Below are 19,795 nucleotides of genomic sequence, written 5' to 3' on the forward strand. Positions count from 1 at the left end.
AGAGCGGAGGTAAGTTTGGGGTATTTTTATTATCAGTGCATCCCCAGCAACATTACAAATTTTGTTATCTGAAACTATCAGGAAGTTTCTCCCATGTCCCATGAGGTGTGCAGCAGTGTCTCAGCGGGTGTGTGGCGCTATCCCAGCGGGTGTGCAGCAGTGTCCCTCCATGTCCACTGACAGATTGGGTAGAATAGAGAGCGGGTGCTGCATTACCCCATTTGTTGCCATTATAATTATGATCCACTTATATGTGAGAAATCCTAATGATTAACTGGTATAAGGCCACGCTTAGACGCAGCAGTAAGAGTCTATGGCTAGCATACACTGTGAAAATTGCAGCCAACATTTGGAGCAGCTTTAAAGGGGTACTCTGGAGGCATAAAAATAATTTTTGGAGGAATGTATAGTTTTTATTTACATAGCCCTTCTGTTGAGTGTAAGCAGTAAGGGGCGACACCGGCCTCTCTGCTGCCCTCAGTGTTTGTGCTGAACAGTGCTATACAGATCCTGCCCCCCCCCCCCTTGTACTGTATATTCTTATTTATAATACCTGGGGGGGGGAGGCTTTCTGCCGCTATAGTACAGCAGCCTCTCCACAGTGAGAGGTGTAGGGGGCTTGTGCTCTTGATATTTGGTAACTCTAGCATCGCTCTTGTCAGACCACTCTCTGTTTTAAATGTGACTATGTTGTTTTAAATGTGACTATGTTGTGGTACAATATCTGAGCACTTGGGGCCCCACTTTTAAGGTTTGCCCAGGGCCACACTTGGCCTAAAACCGTCAGGTTACTGCTAGTTAAGTTACTGTTTCATTTAAAGGGTTATTCTCATCTGCTAGCATGCAGCACGCAACAGTGAACTGTATTTCTGGAGAAGAGAAAACCCCTTCAAAAAAATATATATATACTAAACGTTCTATGCTGTTTGCATATGGTGCCACAAAACGATTGCATATGTGACTGGCAATGTGCGAGCATCGATGTTACATACACAGCTTTATGCAAAGTTGCTGATGTGAAAGGTTTGGCGCTGGTTATGTCTTTGTATGTAGGGTGGGCCCCTAGAATCAGTGTCCCTGCAGGGCCCAAGGTACCCATATATATATATATATATATATATATATATATATATATATATATATGAGATAGAAAATAGATAGATACATAGATAGATAGATAGATAGATAGAAGATAGATACATAGATCGATAGGAGATAGATAGATAGAAGATAGATACATAGATAGATAGATCGATAGGAGATAGATAGATAGATAGATAGATAGATAGATACAAAGATAGATAGATAGATCGTTGGGATCCGTGGGTTCAGATTAAAGAGGATGTACCTGGTGGTACATCCTCTTTAACTCTTTAAGACACAGTGGCACACAGAGAAGGGAGACAGCCTGCTACCAGAGACACACTACAGAGAGGGAGGAAAGCAAAAAAAAGAAAAAAATGCCAAACTCCTTGGAAACACCATCTCTATCTTCACAAAGTCATGGGACCAAAGTTTTAGGTGAAAGAAATAAAAAGCGTTTATTTAAGATAGCACAAATATAACGCGTTTCCAGAGCCTAAGCTCTCTTCATCGATACAGTGCCAGATGGCGGATTAATGTACAAGTAAAAGCTATAGTAGTATTTTATAACTTAATGGCTTATATCACTTTTATTTGCACAACGAATTATATTAAATATTATAATTTCCCTATTCAGCACACATTAGAGCCATAAAACCGAAGTGCAGATGATGCAATGGTTGGAACAGTTGAGCCATGATGCCATGATAGCCCCTCCAACCCCATATGATCTTGATGAATTTTGATGACTTTCTAGCGTGAGGTCCAAGTTAGTTATGGTATGGGCCAATCCATTATATTTTATGCATTTCCTCTAACAAACCTGGGTAAAATGTCTAGCTACAGAGAAGGCATGTCTATCGATGCCTACAATGGGCCGTGCCAGAATGGGAGGGTTTGCTAGAGAAACCCGGAAGTATTTATTATCTGTCAGGCAGCACAAAGGGAAAAGTCTGCTAGCAACATGGAAGACAAGGCTTACTACGTGAATAAACCCAAGGTAAATGCACTGGCTATTGATATTTCCAGACTGTTAAAGTTAAAAATCCTGTCTGCATTGCAGGATCACATGCAGTAGTGCTGCAGACAAGAACTACAAAGAACAACTATTGTCCTAGTGATCAGCTAAGGAACAAGCGATCGTTCATTGTCTGATCACTGGGATCATATAGCTTAAAAAATTACTATAATAATTTTATCCTTTTAAACTGGAACTGTCACAGACCTAACACAGAAGCCTTTAACCATTTCATAGCTCAGTTACTTAAAGCATTGTGATCTAATGCAGCGGTTTGAAAAAAACAATTTGACCTCATAATGGAAAGTTAGGGGCCCCAATGGACTGAATAGTCTTTTTTCTCTTTGGGAGATGTCAGTGTAATTACTATGGCAGAGCTGTATTCCCCACTTAGGACCAAGATCCAGAACATGCAATTCGACAGTCAGCGACCTGAACAGCTGTTTCTATATAGATCCTAGGTCCATTAAATTTTCACAAAAACCTTCACATAAAAAAAATCTGCAAAATTTCTCTTGATATTCCTCACTGCGGCTAATGGTGCATTTACACAGAGAGATTTATCTGACAGATTTTTGAAGCCAAAGCCAGGAACAGACTATAAACAGGATGCAGGTCATAAATGAAAGACTGAGATTCCCTGTCTTTTCAAGTCCATTCCTGACTTTGGCTTCCAAAATTGGTCAGATCTGCCTGTGTAAACGCACCATAAGTCCTTGATTGCAAGGAATTGGAAACAGCCTTGTCCCCCCTCTAAGGATCACCTTCTGTCTAGCATCAGGGAATTGAGGACCTTGGAACGTTTAAAGCAACTCTGTACCCACAATCTGTCCCCCCAAACCAATTGTACCTTTGGAAAGCTGTTTTTAATCCAAGATCTCTCCTGGGGTCTGCTCGGCAGGTAATGCAGTTGTTGTCCTAAAAAAAAAACAAGTTTTAAACTTGCAGCCCTGTGCCAAACTGCCATGGCCTAGAGTATCTGTGCCCTAACTTTACACTACTCCTCCATCCCTCCTCCCCACCCTCATCATTAAGAATGCCACTGGCAGGATTTTTCCTATTCCTCTGCAGTAAGAAACTGGACAGGTACCTTAACGATTCAGCCCATGTGCCGTGCTGACACAGGTGAGGAATGGGAGAAAATCTGCCTGGAGCATTCCTAATGATGAAAGAGGGCGGGGAGGAGGGACAGAGAGGTTGTTCCAGCCTAATGCATAGTCACTATAGGCTTTGCCAGTTTGGCACAGGGCTGCAAGTTTAAAAGTAGTTTTTTAGGACAATAACTGCATCACCTGCCGAACGGACCTCAGGACAGATCTTGGATTAAAAGCAGCTATCTGAAGGTTTGGGGGAGTCAGATTGTGGGTACAGAGTCATTTTAACAGCATCCCTTAATAACAAAATAGAATTGTTTGAATCTATATGGTCACCATGGGACTCTCTTTATGGTCAGAATACTGCTGTGGTCTAGAAGCCTAGGATTCTTACCTGGTGCCTATCCTCCCCCTTTCCCTCTCTCCACATCCTGTCTTGTTTGTTTTACCCTGTCTTTGTGTGGATGTTAGTGTGTTGCGTCTGGTCTAGTTCACATTTCATGTTTCTTTTAATTCTGATGGGTGCACAGTTTCTTTATTACATTGCTCAAAGCCTTGTGGTTTGTACTGTTATTATTATATTGATAAGCCATGTTTCGTATCTCTTGCCGTGGACTTCTATTTGAATATTATTTGCCTAAATTGTTCTATACATGTGTTTCTATGGATGACCATGACGTTTTATTTGTGTTACTATATGCAAAACTTAAATAAAAATTTACAATTAAAAAAAAAAAGAAAAAAAAAAAGGTCTTCCGTAACATTTACGTAATAGAGCCATAAGACTGCATTATAAGCGTGTGTGCACACTACAGATGTGGCGACGGAAAACCCGTTGCGCATTCTGCAGCTCGCACCCGCTCGCTTCCCTTTTGTGGCCTACATATGGCTTTAATCTTTCAGTTTTTGGCTACCAATTTCCCTAATGAACTCTTTTCCATCTGACAATATCCACAATAAAATTGTTGCTTCTTTGTTCTCCTTGCCCATGAGAGTCATCTTCTCAAACGTTAACACCACCAACCAGGGCCGATTCTTGCTTTTCTGCTGCCTGAGGCGAAAATCTAAATGGCGCCCCTCTCTGTTTTTCAGTTCACAGCAGCTTCTGTGCAGGCATTAATTGGTAGTTGCTTGCACTTTTTCCCATGCAAACAGGAATGTGTGGGTAACTATCATGAAGTTATCCAGAATTCAGCTGCTTTCTTGCAAAAACAGTGGCACCCCTGTCCCAAGATTGTGTGTGGTATTACAGTGCAGCTCCATTCATTTCAATAGGACTTACGGAAATGTAGAAGCACCACACACTATGCCCACTGAATATAATACCACACACTGCAACTCCTGGATATAATGCTGCCACACATGGTGTACCCCCTGAATACGCTGCTGCCACATACCGTGCCCTCTGATTTAAATAGTGCCAGACACAATGTGCCCCCTGAAATGTAACACATAATGTAACACAAATTATAATGTTACATGGGAGCTAACAAATACTGGTCAAGTGCCCTCCTGAGACAGGGCAGTGTCTCACAATAAATGATGGCTCCTTTCACTAGTGCCTAACCACAATCTGAGTTTAAGATGGTGACACAGTATGAAGAGGGGAACACACATTAAATGAATGTCTTACGGGGCTGCAGGATGTACACTGTGTCCCAAGCAGCAGAGGAGGGAATCTGCACTTTCTGTTTCATGTGCCGTGACTGTGACCTCCCTGACCTCACTGACCCCATCATGATCACTTACCACACAGCGGCCTGCCGAGTCAGCACCCGCCCAGAGGAGGACGACAACAGCAGCAGCAGCTGAGGAGGACGACAACAGTTAGCAGGAGCAGTGTGGTCAGTAAGGGGGAGGGGGACACCAGCAGCCTGCTCTGCACTGTGAGGAACTTCCTGACATGTCAGGAGCCGGAGCAGAGCGCCCACCAAGCACAGCCCCCGCCTCCAACCACAAATCAGGTTCAGGACCTGTGTGTGACACTTACGCTGCACACACACAGGTCCTGAACTTTATTATTCTAAGCGCAGGGGTGGCTTGGGCAGTGAGGAAGAGAGCACATGCTAAATAGATAGGGAGGCTGCTGTCTGCTGCACACACCAGAGAACACTGAGTGAGTTGGTCTGACTGACTTAACTAAAATGTCGGGCCCAGTTGCCGCCCCTCAGACACCTGAAAATCTGCCGCCCCTCAGACACCTGAAAATCTGCCGCCTGAGGCCAAGTGCTCACATGGCCTCATGGCAGAAACGGCCCTGCCACCAACAAAGAGGGGGAGGTTCTGGATATCATTAAAGCTGGTGTATGGAGATATAAAAGCGATGCCTCATGGCAAAATGTATGTAAATTAGCTCTCTAGTGTCTCTTTAGTGACACCTACAGGTAGCTATCCTGTAAGTCAATGCCCAACCTAAAAAGGGGACTCATAATGACAGCCGAATCAAAGTCCTCTCCAAGAAAAAACAGACATAAGCTGCTTGTAAGCATCTCTATAGTCAACCAATAGCCTACTCTGTACTGATCAGAGGTAAAAACTAATATCCCTAGTAAAGGCTCTATTGTGGGTCAGACATTGTGGAGTCTTCATTATAGTATACGCTATTAGGGTTTGAAACATATACAGTAATGATCAGCTTATATTTGTGGTTGTTTTTTTTTGTGTTTCTTCTCTTTTCTTAGGTTGAGCTTCATGTTCACCTGGATGGAAGCTTCAGACCAGAGACAATCCTCCATTTTGCAAAGTAATTCTCTTACAATGATATGTACTGTCATTATTATGTAATTATTTTATATGAATTTATTTAAAATGACCCCCCCCCCCCCCCCCCCCCACACACACACACACACACACACACACACCGACATGTCTGTTTAGTACATACTAACATTCCCCATAGCTCTTCAGTTCTATTGTGTTCATCTGTTGTTCCTTCTGGAAATACAGTACATGAATTTCTGATGTAACTTTTTCTTCATCAAGGAAACGAGAGATCAAGGTCCCCGCAGACACGGTGGAGGAACTCCTTAACATCACATCATACGATGAACCTCTCAGCCTTACAGAATTTTTGGCGAAATTCTAATATTTCATGCCTGCTATAGCGTGAGTCACCCGCCCGCTCTGCCAATTTTTACTTTACCCTTGGAATCTCATGTGTAGTCATTTATAGCCCAGGTGGTCCAATGGTCACATATCCTCAGGTGATTCTGTTGTTCTGTGTATTATTGAGTTACTGATACAGAGGAAAATGTCTGGGCTGGGACAAGGTTTTGGTAGAGCGGGTTAATGCACATACAGCCCTTCATTCTGCAAACTTTAGGGATCCTGAGGTTCAAGTCCCTATGGGTCCTAAGGGTAGGCCATCAATGTTTATAGGAGAGCAGGCCCTGTGTCGTTTACATTTATACTAAAAAAGGCTAAAGTTCCTTAAAAACTTTTAGTCACGCTCTATATGAGAATTGATTGGTTTGTTTCTTCCTTTAGAGGTGACAGAGAAGCCATTAAGAGGGTCGCCTATGAATTTTTGAACATAAAAGCCAAAGAAGGGGTGGCATATGTAGAGGTCAGATACAGCCCTCACCTTCTGGCCAACTCCAAAGTGGACCCAATCCAATGGGGACAGAAAGAGTAAGTTTTTCTTTTATGTCTATGCGGACCCCTCCTGTAGTGTGTGGTCTTTTTTTGTGTTTCTTCTCTTTCTTTAGGTTGAGCTTCATGTTCACCTGGATGGTAGCTTCAGACCAGAGACAATCCTCCATTTCCTATAGTGTGTGGATTTGTGTTAAAACCATGTGCTAGATGACAGTATAACTCCACTATAGACATAGCACACATCCTCTTGTCCCATGCCCACTTAATAGCAGTATTTGTTGCAGTGATCAATACTTACATCCAAAGGGTGTTCTTGAGGGCCTTCCGAAAGAAACTGCCTGAGGGTTGAGACTAGTTACAACTTTGCCCATCGCCGCTCCAATTAAGACATTAGCACCACACAAAGTATGGCATCACAAATCTTTGTTCTAAAGGTGGCACCATCTTGCAAGATGTTCGCATTTTGTCCCTATATATGTATGCAATAAAGCCCTCCTTCAGAAGAAGAAAGTGGTCTCCATAGCGGCAGGTAACTTGATTGTAAGTGAATGTCCGACTAAACATGACTAAGGGTGGTATTACACGGAACGATTATCGTTAGAAAAATCGTTAAATCGTTCGGATTTGAACGATAATCATTGCATGTAATAGCAGGCAACGATTAAACGACCAACAAGAAATCGTTGATCGTTTAATAGGATCCGGACCTATTTTTATCGTTTGATCGTTCGCTCATCGTTCGCACATCGTTCGCATATCGTTCGGTGGAATAAGAATTCACAGCTGAAACGTATGCAATAGTGACGACTAAACGACCGCAAGAACGATCATAAATAACGATCATCATTTCGTGTACTTGGGCGAACGATTTCGGGTCGTTTGCTTTAGCGGTCGTTTAAGATCGTTTATCGTTAATCGTTAGTCGTCGGAAAATTGCTTGGTGTAATAGTACCCTAAGAGTTATACCCAGACCAGAAGTAAGAGAACCTAATCTATAGACAGCCATATAGGGTTCTGTCCCCCATCTACATAGAGCAGAGTGCTGGTTGTTTGAGTGAGTGACTCAAGTGATGCCCTTCTATTGTCATTGTCCCACTCTTGCCTCCACAGGGGGGACATCACTCCGGATGATGTGGTTGACCTTGTTAACCAAGGATTACGGGAAGGAGAAAAAGCCTTCAACATTAAAGCCAGGTCTATTCTGTGCTGCATGCGGCACATGCCAAGTAATGTATTCCAGCCCCCGCTGCTCTGTTTTATCTTCTATCCTGGTATAGATTGTATTGTAGATGTCAGCAGTGGCATAGCCATAGGGCAGGGGTGTGTATACTCAAACAGTGGGCCAAAATTAAAAAATTGGACAAAGTCGCGAGCCAACTTTGATAATTATTGAAGAGCGCATGCGATGGTCACAGCATTGTCAGAGCAGCCTGGGGTGTTCCTGGTACTGTCAGTGGTGTGCGTCTCCCAACGCTGTACACTATGAAAAATTACATGATAAATTGCAGCACACTTTTATAACCTCCCCTACCCACCTATATACGAGCCCCCCTCTGTAACCCACATGGTAGTTACCCATTATTTCCCCTAAGCAGTAGGTAATCCCATAATTGTGCCCCATATAATAGCCAACCCCACAATATTGCCCCATGTAGAAGCCAGCCCTCCCCTGTAGTATCATATAGTAGCCAGCCCCCCAAGTGTCCCATATAGTAGCCAGCCCTCCCCAATAGTCTCATACAGTAGCCAGTCCTCCCCTGTAGTCTCATATAGTAGCCAGCCCTCCCCAATAGTCTCATATAGTAGCCAGCCCTCCCCAGTAGTCTCATATAGTAGCCAGCCCTCCCCTGTAGTCTCATATAGAAGCCAGCCCCCCAAGTGTCTTATATAGTAGCCAGCCCTCCCCTGTAGTCTCATACAGTAGCCAGCACTCCCCAATAGTCTCATATAGTAGCCAGCCCTCCCCAGTAGTCTCATATAGTAGCCAGCCCTCCCCTGTAGTCTCATATAGAAGCCATCCCTCTGCAATAGTCCCATATAGTAGCCAGCCCTCCCCTGTAGTCTCATATAGTAGCCAGCCCCCCAAGTGTTCCATATAGTAGCCAGCCCTCCCCAATAGTCTCATATAGTAGCCAGCCCTCCCCAGTAGTCTCATATAGTAGCCAGCCCTCCCCTGTAGTCTCATATAGAAGCCAGCCCCCCAAGTGTCTTATATAGTAGCCAGCCCTCCCCTGTAGTCTCATACAGTAGCCAGCCCTCCCCAATAGTCTCATATAGTAGCCAGCCCTCCCCAGTAGTCTCATATAGTAGCCAGCCCTCCCCTGTAGTCTCATATAGAAGCCATCCCTCTGCAATAGTCCCATATAGTAGCCAGCCCTCCCCTGTAGTCTCATATAGTAGCCAGCCCCCCAAGTGTCCCATATAGTAGCCAGCCCTCCCCAATAGTCTCATACAGTAGCCAGCCCTCCCCTGTAGTCTCATATAGTAGCCAGCCCTCCCCTGTAGTCTCATATAGTAGCCAGCCCCCCCCCCCCATAGTCTTATATAGTAGCCAGCCCTCCTCATAGTCTCATATAGTAGCCAGCCCTCCCCAATAGTCTTATCTACTAGCCAGCCCCTAGAACCCACCCTCCCACTAGATACAGCCCCCTATACTTACCCTATCCTGGGGGTCCCGCTCCGATGCCAGTCCCGCTGTGGAGATATGGCCACCCACTCATTTTCTCATAGAAGTATGGGTGACCATATCCAGGGCTAGGGTGGGTTCGGGGAGGGCCTTCCAGGCAGGGGTGTAACTGGGATTCATGGGGCCCCATAGCAAAAAACTGTATGCCCCCCAAACAAAAAAAAAAACATACCCACCTGGCTCAGCGCATACCTCAAGTGCCAGGGAGCTGTGAGAACAAAGGAACGCTATGCTGAGCAAGATAAGTATGTGTATGGGGGCTCTTGTCGCTTCCAGCAACATGTTGTGCGCCCTACATGTACCCACATGGCCGCTAGTGTACTGTGCCACTGTCTCCACCTTGTGTACTGCGTTATCGTCTTATCTGTTGCAGAACTAAAACTTGTGATATTACCTCACACAATGACCTGCATCTTACCCAACACAACATGCTAGAGGATGTAGTCCTGCATATTACCCCACACAACATGCTGGGAGATGTAGTTCTCCAGCCTATCCTATACACCATGCTGGGGATGTATTCCTGTGTATTACCCCACACAAAATTCTGGGAGATGTAGTCCTGTATATTACCACACACCATGCAGGGAGATGTAGTCCTGTATATTACCACACACCACGCTGGGAGATGTAGCCCTGCATATTACCCCACACAACATGCTGGGGATGTAGTCCTGTATATTACCTCACACACCATGCAGGGAGATGTAGTCCTGTATATTACCACACACACCATGCAGGGAGATGTAGTCCTGTATATTACCACACACACCATGCAGGGAGATGTAGTCCTGTATATTACCACACACCATGCAGGGAGATGTAGTCCTGTATATTACCACACACACCATGCAGGGAGATGTAGCCCTGCATATTACCCCACACAACATGCTGGGGATGTAGTCCTGTATATTACCACACACACCATGCAGGGAGATGTAGCCCTGCATATTACCCCACACAACATGCTGGGGATGTAGTCCTGTATATTACCACACACCACGCTGGGAGATGTAGCCCTGCATATTACCCCACACAACATGCTGGGGATGTAGTCCTGTATATTACCTCACACACCATGCTGGGAGATGTAGTCCTGTATATTACCACACACACCATGCAGGGAGATGTAGTCCTGTATATTACCACACACACCATGCAGGGAGATGTAGTCCTGTATATTACCACACACCATGCAGGGAGATGTAGTCCTGTATATTACCACACACACCATGCAGGGAGATGTAGCCCTGCATATTACCCCACACAACATGCTGGGGATGTAGTCCTGTATATTACCACACACACCATGCAGGGAGATGTAGTCCTGTATATTACCACACACACCATGCAGGGAGATGTAGTCCTGTATATTACCACACACCATGCTGGGAGATGTAGTCCTGTATATTACCCCACAACATGCTGGGAGATGTAGTCCTGTATATTACCACACACCATGCAGGGAGATGTAGTTCTGTATATTACCACACACCATGCAGGGAGATGTAGTCCTGTATATTACCACACACACCATGCAGGGAGATGTAGTCCTGTATATTACCACACACCATGCAGGGAGATGTAGTCCTGTATATTACCACACACACCATGCAGGGAGATGTAGCCCTGCATATTACCCCACACAACATGATGGGGATGTAGTCCTGTATATTACCTCACACACCATGCTGGGAGATGTAGTCCTGTATATTACCACACACCATGCAGGGAGATGTAGTCCTGTATATTACCACACACACCATGCAGGGAGATGTAGCCCTGCATATTACCCCACACAACATGATGGGGATGTAGTCCTGTATATTACCTCACACACCATGCTGGGAGATGTAGTCCTGTATATTACGACACACCATGCAGGGAGATGTAGTCCTGTATATTACCACACACCATGCAGGGAGATGTAGCCCTGCATATTACCCCACACAACATGCTGGGAGATGTAGTTCTACAGCCTATCCTATACACCATGCTGGGGATGTAGTCCTGTATATTACCCCACACAACATTCTAGGAGATGTAGTCCTGTATATTACCCCACACACCATGCTGGGAGATGTAGTCCTGTATATTACCACACACCATGCTGGGAGATGTAGTCCTGTATATTACCCCACAACATGCTGGGAGATGTAGTCCTGTATATTACCACACACCATGCAGGGAGATGTAGTTCTGTATATTACCCCACACAACATGCTGGGGGATGTAGTCCTGCATATTACCCCACACAACATGCTGGGGATGTAGTCCTGCATATTACCCCACACAACATGCTGGGAGATGTAGTTCTACAGCCTATCCTATACACCATGCTTGGGATGTAGTCCTGTATATTACCCCACACAACATTCTGGGAGATGTAGTCCTGTATATTACCCCACACAACATTCTGGGAGATGTAGTCCTGTATATTACCACACACCATGCTGGGAGATGTAGTCCTGTATATTACCACACACACCATGCAGGGAGATGAAGTCCTGTATATTACCGCACACAACATTCTGGGAGATGTAGTCCTTTATATTACCACACACACACCATTCTGGGAGATGTAGTCTTATATATTACCACACACCATGCTGGGAGATGTAGTCCTGCCACTGCACTGCTCCCCTCCCACTTCCTCTTGTGACCGCAAGCAATGTTTTGCTTGCGATCACAAGAGGCAGGCTGGGAGGGGCCCCCGGCTGTCTTGCGGCTCCCCAGGGAGCACTGTGTGCGCCGGGGGGAAGTATTTCCGGCACAGGGAGCATCCTGGTGAAAAAAACCAGGTCCCGCAAAGCCCCACCCCCCGCCGTGGGAAGCCCGCCAGCGCGTGTGACTAGGGGGCTAGAGAAATCATTCAGGTGAGTATAGATTTTTTTTTTTTAAAGGGGATGATGAGGGGTGTAGTGGTATGATGAACGAACAAGAGGATGATGGGGATGTAGTGGTATGATGAAGGAACAAGAGGATGATGGGGGTGTAGTGGTATGATGATGAAGCAACAAGAGGATGATGGGGGTGTAGTGGTATGATGAAGGAACAAGAGGATGATGGGGGTGTAGTGGTATGATGAAGGAACAAGAGGATGATGAGGGGTGTAGTGGTATGATGATGGAACAAGAGGATGATGAGGGGTGTAGTGGTATGATGATGAAGGAACAAGAGGATGATGAGGGGTGTAATGATATGATGAAGGAACAAGAGGATGATGGTGGGTGTAGTGGTATGATGATGAAGGAACAAGAGGAAGATGAGGGGTGTAGTGTTATGATGCTGGAACAAGAGGATGATGAGGGGTGTAGTGTTATGATGATGAAAGAACAAGAGGATGATGAAGGAACAAGAGGATGATGAGGGGTGTAGTGTTATGATGATGAAGGAACAAGAGGAGGATGAGGGGTGTAGTGTTATGATGATGAAGGAACAAGAGGATGATGAAGGAACAAGAGGATGATGAGGGGTGTAGTGGTATGATGATAAAAGGGCAGGAGGATGAAGGGGTAGTAGTATTACGATGGAGGTGGTTGTAGAATGATTATGGAGGGGCAAGAGGGTGAAAGGGGTAGTAGTATGATGATGGAGGGGCAGGAGGATGAAAGGGGTAGTAGTATGATGATGGAGGGGCAGGAGGAGGGGACAACATGGGGGGCATCTGTAAGGGGGATAAAATGGGGGGCCATCTATATGGTTGATAACATGGGGGCCATCTATATGGGGGATAACACAGGGGGGCATCTATAATAGGGACAACACAGGGGGCCATCTATAAGAGGGAAACATTGGGGGGCCATCTATAAGGTGGACTACACGGGGGTGGGGGGTAGACAATAGGGGGATATGTACTATAAGGGTGATCACATAGTGTCAGGGCTACCTACTAAATGAGGGTGTACAGGGGCCAATACAGATGTGCAGTTTGTAGAAAGATGAGGATGGTGAGGAGCGAGGAGCCTAATATGTCTGTCTGGCAGATTCTGTGGATTCGTGGCTCCGAGAAGTTCTCATAATGGCCCAGGGCAGATGGAGAAGATGAAAAGGGAAGAACTCAGTTTAGAGAAGACGTCCCCTGTGAGTCACCTGATATAACTGCACTGTAATGTATATGGTGTATAGAGCCTGTGTACAGTGCATCCACCTCTATATGACTGTATGAAGTGATATTGGTCTATGTACAGAGGATTTTATTCAGTAGCAGCGGTGGTGTTAGTCAGTATGTGGTGGTATTAGTCAATAGCAGCGGTGGTGTTAGTCAGTATGTAGTGTTATTAGTCAGTATGTGCTAAGGGGGGGCCCAAGTTGACCTCTTGCACCAGGGCCCAAGAGACATTAGCTACGCCCCTGCCCCACAACATGCTGGGAGATGTAGTCCTGTATATTATCACACACCATGCTGGGAGATGTAGTCCTGTATATTACCCCACACCATGCTGGGAGATGTAGTCCTGTATTTTACCACACACCATGCTGGGAGATGTAGTCCTGCATATTACCACACACCGTGCTGGGAGAAGTAGTCCTGTATATTACCCCACACCATGCTGGGAGATGTAGTCCAGTAAATTACCCCAATATGCCTTGGTGTAAGAGTGATTTGGATTACAAATTATGCTCGTATTCCAAGGCACCACTGTACATTGTTTCCTTGTGATCACCTTACAGACTGGTCCTTAGAGGTGGTGGAGCTCTGTAAGAAGTATCGGAATGACACTGTAGTAGCCATTGATTTGGCCGGTGATGAATCTCTGAACCTTGAGGCGGCTCCTGGGCACAGGATGGCATTTGAGGTGAGCAGCATAAATGATACATACTTTTACTGCTGTCCCGGAAGCTAAAGTTCTTCTTCTTTATGAAACTTTTCACATTGTGTACTATAAGGGTGTGTTCACACCTACAGGATCTGCAGCAGATCCACAGCAGATTTGATGCTGTGTTCAGCTATCTAAATGAAATCTGCTGCAGATCCGCAGCAGAAAATACGCTGCGGATCCGGTAAGTGTGAACGTACCCTTAGCTAGTAAACAAGACACTAGAAAAGCCTAGATGTGATAGCAGTCCAAATGGAGCACAGATGGAAAACTCCTCCTTTATCACAAAGACAGATCTGCTTGGCTTATAGTATTCCCAAGCATTAGATCCCTGGCATTAATCGTTCTAGTGCGAAAATTCCCAGCTGCGGGGTGTCAGTCTCTCATGGTGGAGTTCAGAGACAGGAATTCTTCTGCTTGTCTTAGGCCCCGTTCCCACTGAGCAAAGGTAGCGGAATTCCGCAACGGAATTGTCCGCCGCGGAATGCCGTTAGCCTCCCGCTCATAATGGGAGTCTATGGGAGGCGCGCGCTCCTGCTCTGTACGCGATGAAGAATGAACATGTTCATTCTTCAGCGCGGACAGGGCAGGAGCGCGTGCCTCCCATAGACTCCCATTATGAGCGGGAGGCTAACGGCATTTCGCGGCGGACAATTCCGTCGCAGAATTCCGCTACCTTTGCTCAGTGGGAACGGGGCCTTACAGTGTAGACCAGAGGTAGGTCTGCTGTTTGTTCTTTGGTCCTAGTCTACAGCCATGGGGTGTTCATTTTACCCCCTGTCAGGGACACGTGGGCCAACCTGTGACAAGGGGGAGGGAAGACTTAACAACAGGTTTAAAGGACCAAAACAAAGACCAAAGGGGGAGAGACACAGGACAAGGGGATCTGAGGAGTTTGAGAGCTCTTGGTTCCCCTGGGTTGCGCTAGCCCTACAGGTCGATTCACCTGACGCAGTCATGCTTTTACACCCTGCTCCCGGGCCGTAACTCGAGTGTAAATCACCACCTGACGCTTTCCGCACACCCAGACAACGGACACCCACTTGGCCACGAACACTGCCTGCTCGCTGGCCAACATAAACATGACACTTCGCTGTATCTGGACCCACCAGTCGCTGTTATACACGTGACCCACCTACCACTGCCAGACACACATCCATGAAGTACGCACACAGAACTTTACTTTGTTGGGACCCACCGGCTGTTGTCATACACGTGACCCACCAGCCGCTGCCAAACACCCAAACACAACGTACATACACAACTTTGCTGCCACCCCCCTGTTACGTTACTGGGGAGATAAGGAACCCCAAGAGTGTTCCACTCACAAGCAGACACCCCTACAAGGTAGAGTAAGCCACCCGGTCATACAATATACTTTACGGTCACACACCGCACATGCACTCTTACTGGAGCTAACTAGGTTAGTTTAGGGTACAAGACAAACCATCAAACTTTTAGGTTTAATACATGAAAATGGACAGTACTTGGTTACAAAAAGAAAGATGCTGCAAACAACGAAAATAAAAAGGATAAAATAAGGAATTAGGAAGGAATAATAAGGAATAAGGAAGGGATGCGTTGTATAGGTTCTTCTTTCCCAGGGGATATGGGCTTAGAAAGTGGTGCACAAACCAATTCGATTGGATCCCCAACTTTGTGACACTTTCATGTTCCCTAGGTCTCACTTTTATGTAAGACCTGAAAGGGTTGGCCTGAGGGGCGTCACCTGACATCTCTGACTCTGCCCCTCTGGGCAGAACTTCAGCCACCCCCCTCAGCCCTCAAGGGAACACACCTGGGAATATCAACAAGATAGTATGAGGAGATGATGAGGAAGTAGTACCAGGGCATATGTGGCGGCAGCAGGGGGGAGGTGCGGAGTGGGGATGGCCCTGGTACTACTCCCACATCATCTGCTCATACTATAAGCAGATGATGGAGGAGTAGTACAGTGTTTATATGTGCATATTCACCTGTTCCATAGACAGCCATTGATTCTAATGGAGTGTCCAGCAGGGGGGCACTATATATAGAAGTCAATGGTACTCATTAAATTCTATATATAGTGCGCCCTCTGCTGGACACTCCTTTGGAATTGCACCCTGATTCATGACGTCACCAAATTTTTGAGAATTTGAAGTCTCCATGATCTACTAAATTAAGGGAAATAGCAGTAAATGTGCATTTCCCATAATAAATGTACATTACGAATTTATCTAACTTTCCATAACTAACAAACATATTAAAAAATGCTTTTGGCCGAACTTCTCCTTTAACATTATGTGCCAGAGTAAATCAGTGCAAAACATTAAAGGGCTAATTCACAAAAATGTTCATATGTTGCTGCCCCTGGTGAGAACATAACAAACAGCCTATTCTTATAATTCCTTCTACGTCATCTTTGGGTCACCGGCCTTCACTTCCAATACGGACTCATCTGGGGGTGAAAGCCCACTCAGCCAATCACTGGCTTTGGCAATAACCTGTCTCGGTTAGGCCCCCTTCACACATCCGGAAAAACCGGACCCATACACTTTAATTAGTCACGGACACCATTCCGGATTTTTCCAGAAGGGCGTCCGTTCCGGAAAATAGATCCGGAAAAAATAGGACATGTCCTATTTTTATCCGGAATTCAGGCCTGGATTCCGGATAAGTGAGAGCAGGCCGGCCGGCCCCCGCAACCGCTGGCACCCCTACCTCCCCACCGCACAGGCAGCGGCAGCACAGGCCTCCCTCCCGGCGCCACGACCCCCGCCCCCGGATGGCTTCCACCAACTCCGCCCCCTCCCCCCCCCCCCCGGACCGGACAGCTTCCAACCCCCGCACCCCCCCCCCCGGACCGGACAGCATGCACCTACCCCGCCCCCCCCCCCTCCTAACCGGAGAGCTTCCCCCCTCCCCCGGACAGCATACAACCACCTCCCCCACGGACCGCAGCCGCCGGATCACCCGGCCGCGTACGCACAACGCCAGCACCCCCCCCCCCCCCCCGGGAACTCACCACTCTTCGCTGCACCCCCGGACCGGACAGCAGCCGCCCGATCATCCAGCTCGCCACTCTTCTCTGCATCTCCGCCGGCCCTCCCGGGACTAACCAGCCGCCGCCGACAGGTGAGATACAACATCCCCCCCCCCGAACTAAAACTCCCATAATGCAGGCCATGATGGGAGTTGTACTTCTGCTGCCTCTGGCCATCCAGGTTGCAGAAGTACAACTCTCATCATGCCTCTGCTCACAGGCCATGATGGGAGTTGTACTTCTGCTACCTGTGGCCATCCAGGTTGCAGAAGTACAACTCTCATCATGCCTCTGCTGACAGGCCATGATGGGAGTTGTAATTCTGCTGCCTGTGGCCATCCAGGTTGCAGAAGTACAACTCCCATCATGCCTCTGCTGGCAGGCCATGATAGGAGTTGTACTTCTGCTACCTGTGGCCATCCAGGTTGCAGAAGTACAACTCTCATCATGCCTCTGCTGGCAGGCCATGATGGGAGTTGTAGTTCTGCAGCCTGTGGCCATCCAGGTTGCAGAAGTACAACTCCCATCATGCCTCTGCTGGCATGCCATGATGGGAGTTGTACTTCTGCAGCCTGTGGCCATCCAGGTTGCAGAAGTACAACTCTCATCATGCCTCTGCTGACAGGCCATGATGGGAGTTTTACTTCTGCTGCCTGTGGCCATCCAGGTTGCAGAAGTACAACTCCCATCATCCCTTATGTTGGCATACTAGACCATATTAAGAACTATTTTTTTTTTCTCATCAGAAAATCCTGAAGGTTTTTCCTGATGGTTTCCTGATGGTAAAAACGGATTACGGAAATCCTGATACTATCCTGATGACATTTGAGGTCTCCTGATCAGGATTTCCTGACAGTAAAAACTGACACGGACGTGTGAATGGGGCCTTAGTGATTGGCTGAGTGGACTGTCACTGCTAAGAAAGTCCATCTCAGTAGTGGAGGCGACATCACTCAGCTGGGACCCAAAGATGACGCAGGAGGATGCTGAGGGTGCATGAAAAGGAAAGAATAGGCTGTTTGTTATGTTCTCACCAATGGCAGCAACATATGAAAATTTTACTTCGGGCGGAATACCCCTTTCAGCAACACTTCTTCCTATTACTACCTTCTACGTCAAGCACTAGCAACACCTGCTCCTCTAGTAAAAAAAGTTATTAACTTGTATTGCACTGAGGAGTTTAAGTAAAAGTTATCTCCTGTTTAAGTGATGGACTCTGTTCCGCATCTGCACCCGCACATTGAGCTACCCTTTACAAAACCCAGTGCCAGTGTGTCCGGGAGTGGGTAACGCCACTCCTGGCTACTGTGACAAGTCCCCCAGTGAAACACCAGAAGCCCACCTGCTGTCTGCCATCCAGCACCCCAGGCCACGGCAATAGCAAATTTATTTAACCTTTTATGATATATTTTAAACATTTTTCCAACATTAGTAAATGTCTCTGTCTTCTCTTTGGCTGCAGGAAGCTGTAAAATGTGGAATTCACAGAACAGTCCATGCGGGAGAAGTTGGGCCCCCGAGTGTCATCAAGGAGTTAAAAAGACACAGAGGAGGTGATGTCACTGTGATGTATTGTATTCCAGGCTGTGGAGGTGCTAAAGGCAGAAAGGATTGGACACGGCTACCACACCATAGAGGACCCACACCTATACAAGGAGCTGCTGAATAATAAGATGCATTTTGAGGTGTGTAATGTAGTAATGATCACAAGCTGTAATACAGTATATATGCATATGAACATACAGGAGCGGCACCACATAGGAGCTCTCTATAACTTTCTGCAGGACCGGCTGTCACTGATTATTTTGTACCTGTGCCAATCAATGACTGCCGTACATGTGTTGCATCCCGTCTCTGTATGAGCTTTTTCAGCAGCAATGGCATACATGATAGAGTTCTATGCCCCAGCTGCTGCAGAACCTCAGACCTGTATGAAAAGGATGACATTGTAGAAATATACATTGCTGAAGAGTGTTTTTTTTAGATCAGTCAGTAGCTGGTACAAAGAACTGAAGAAATTAGTAATGCCCATGCTCCACCACTTATCTCTGTATAATTATCAGATGCTGACATCAGAATTTGGAGTTTATCCGGGTATTATGTACAGGCAAGTCAACAGGAAATTTACATTGTCAAGTGTTTATATAGTGATATTGTATTATATGATATAGGGATAGTGAACCACCCTGCATAGCATCAGCTTATTGTGCAGTTATCAGGCCTGGAAGACAATCTGGCAGAATGGGCAAATGGCCGTTGTGCCTCACGGATCTCCAGTCTGTGGGCCGCTCAGGCTGCATAAATAAATTTAGCATTATTAAAAACAAAGCATCGTGGTCACCAACAGTGGTGCTGCTTAATCAGCTGCTGAGGGACAGACGCTAAGTTCACATTGCATTGTACTGCGAGGGCCAGCTGGCTCTACTCAGTGTTGAATCATCCCTATTCTCTTTCCCCTCCCGGACCCCCTCAACT

At 46.4% G+C, this 19,795-nt stretch overlaps 1 pseudogene; it reads left to right on the forward strand.

The window, feature by feature from the left end:
• The first annotated feature begins 2,007 nt into the window (after positions 1-2,007).
• Positions 2,008-19,402, forward strand: LOC138783649 (adenosine deaminase-like; annotated as a pseudogene).
• The last annotated feature ends 393 nt before the right edge of the window (positions 19,403-19,795 follow it).

The sequence above is a fragment of the Dendropsophus ebraccatus genome, chromosome 2 (genome assembly GCF_027789765.1).
Source record: "Dendropsophus ebraccatus isolate aDenEbr1 chromosome 2, aDenEbr1.pat, whole genome shotgun sequence".
NCBI classification, from domain to species: Eukaryota; Metazoa; Chordata; class Amphibia; order Anura; family Hylidae; genus Dendropsophus; species Dendropsophus ebraccatus.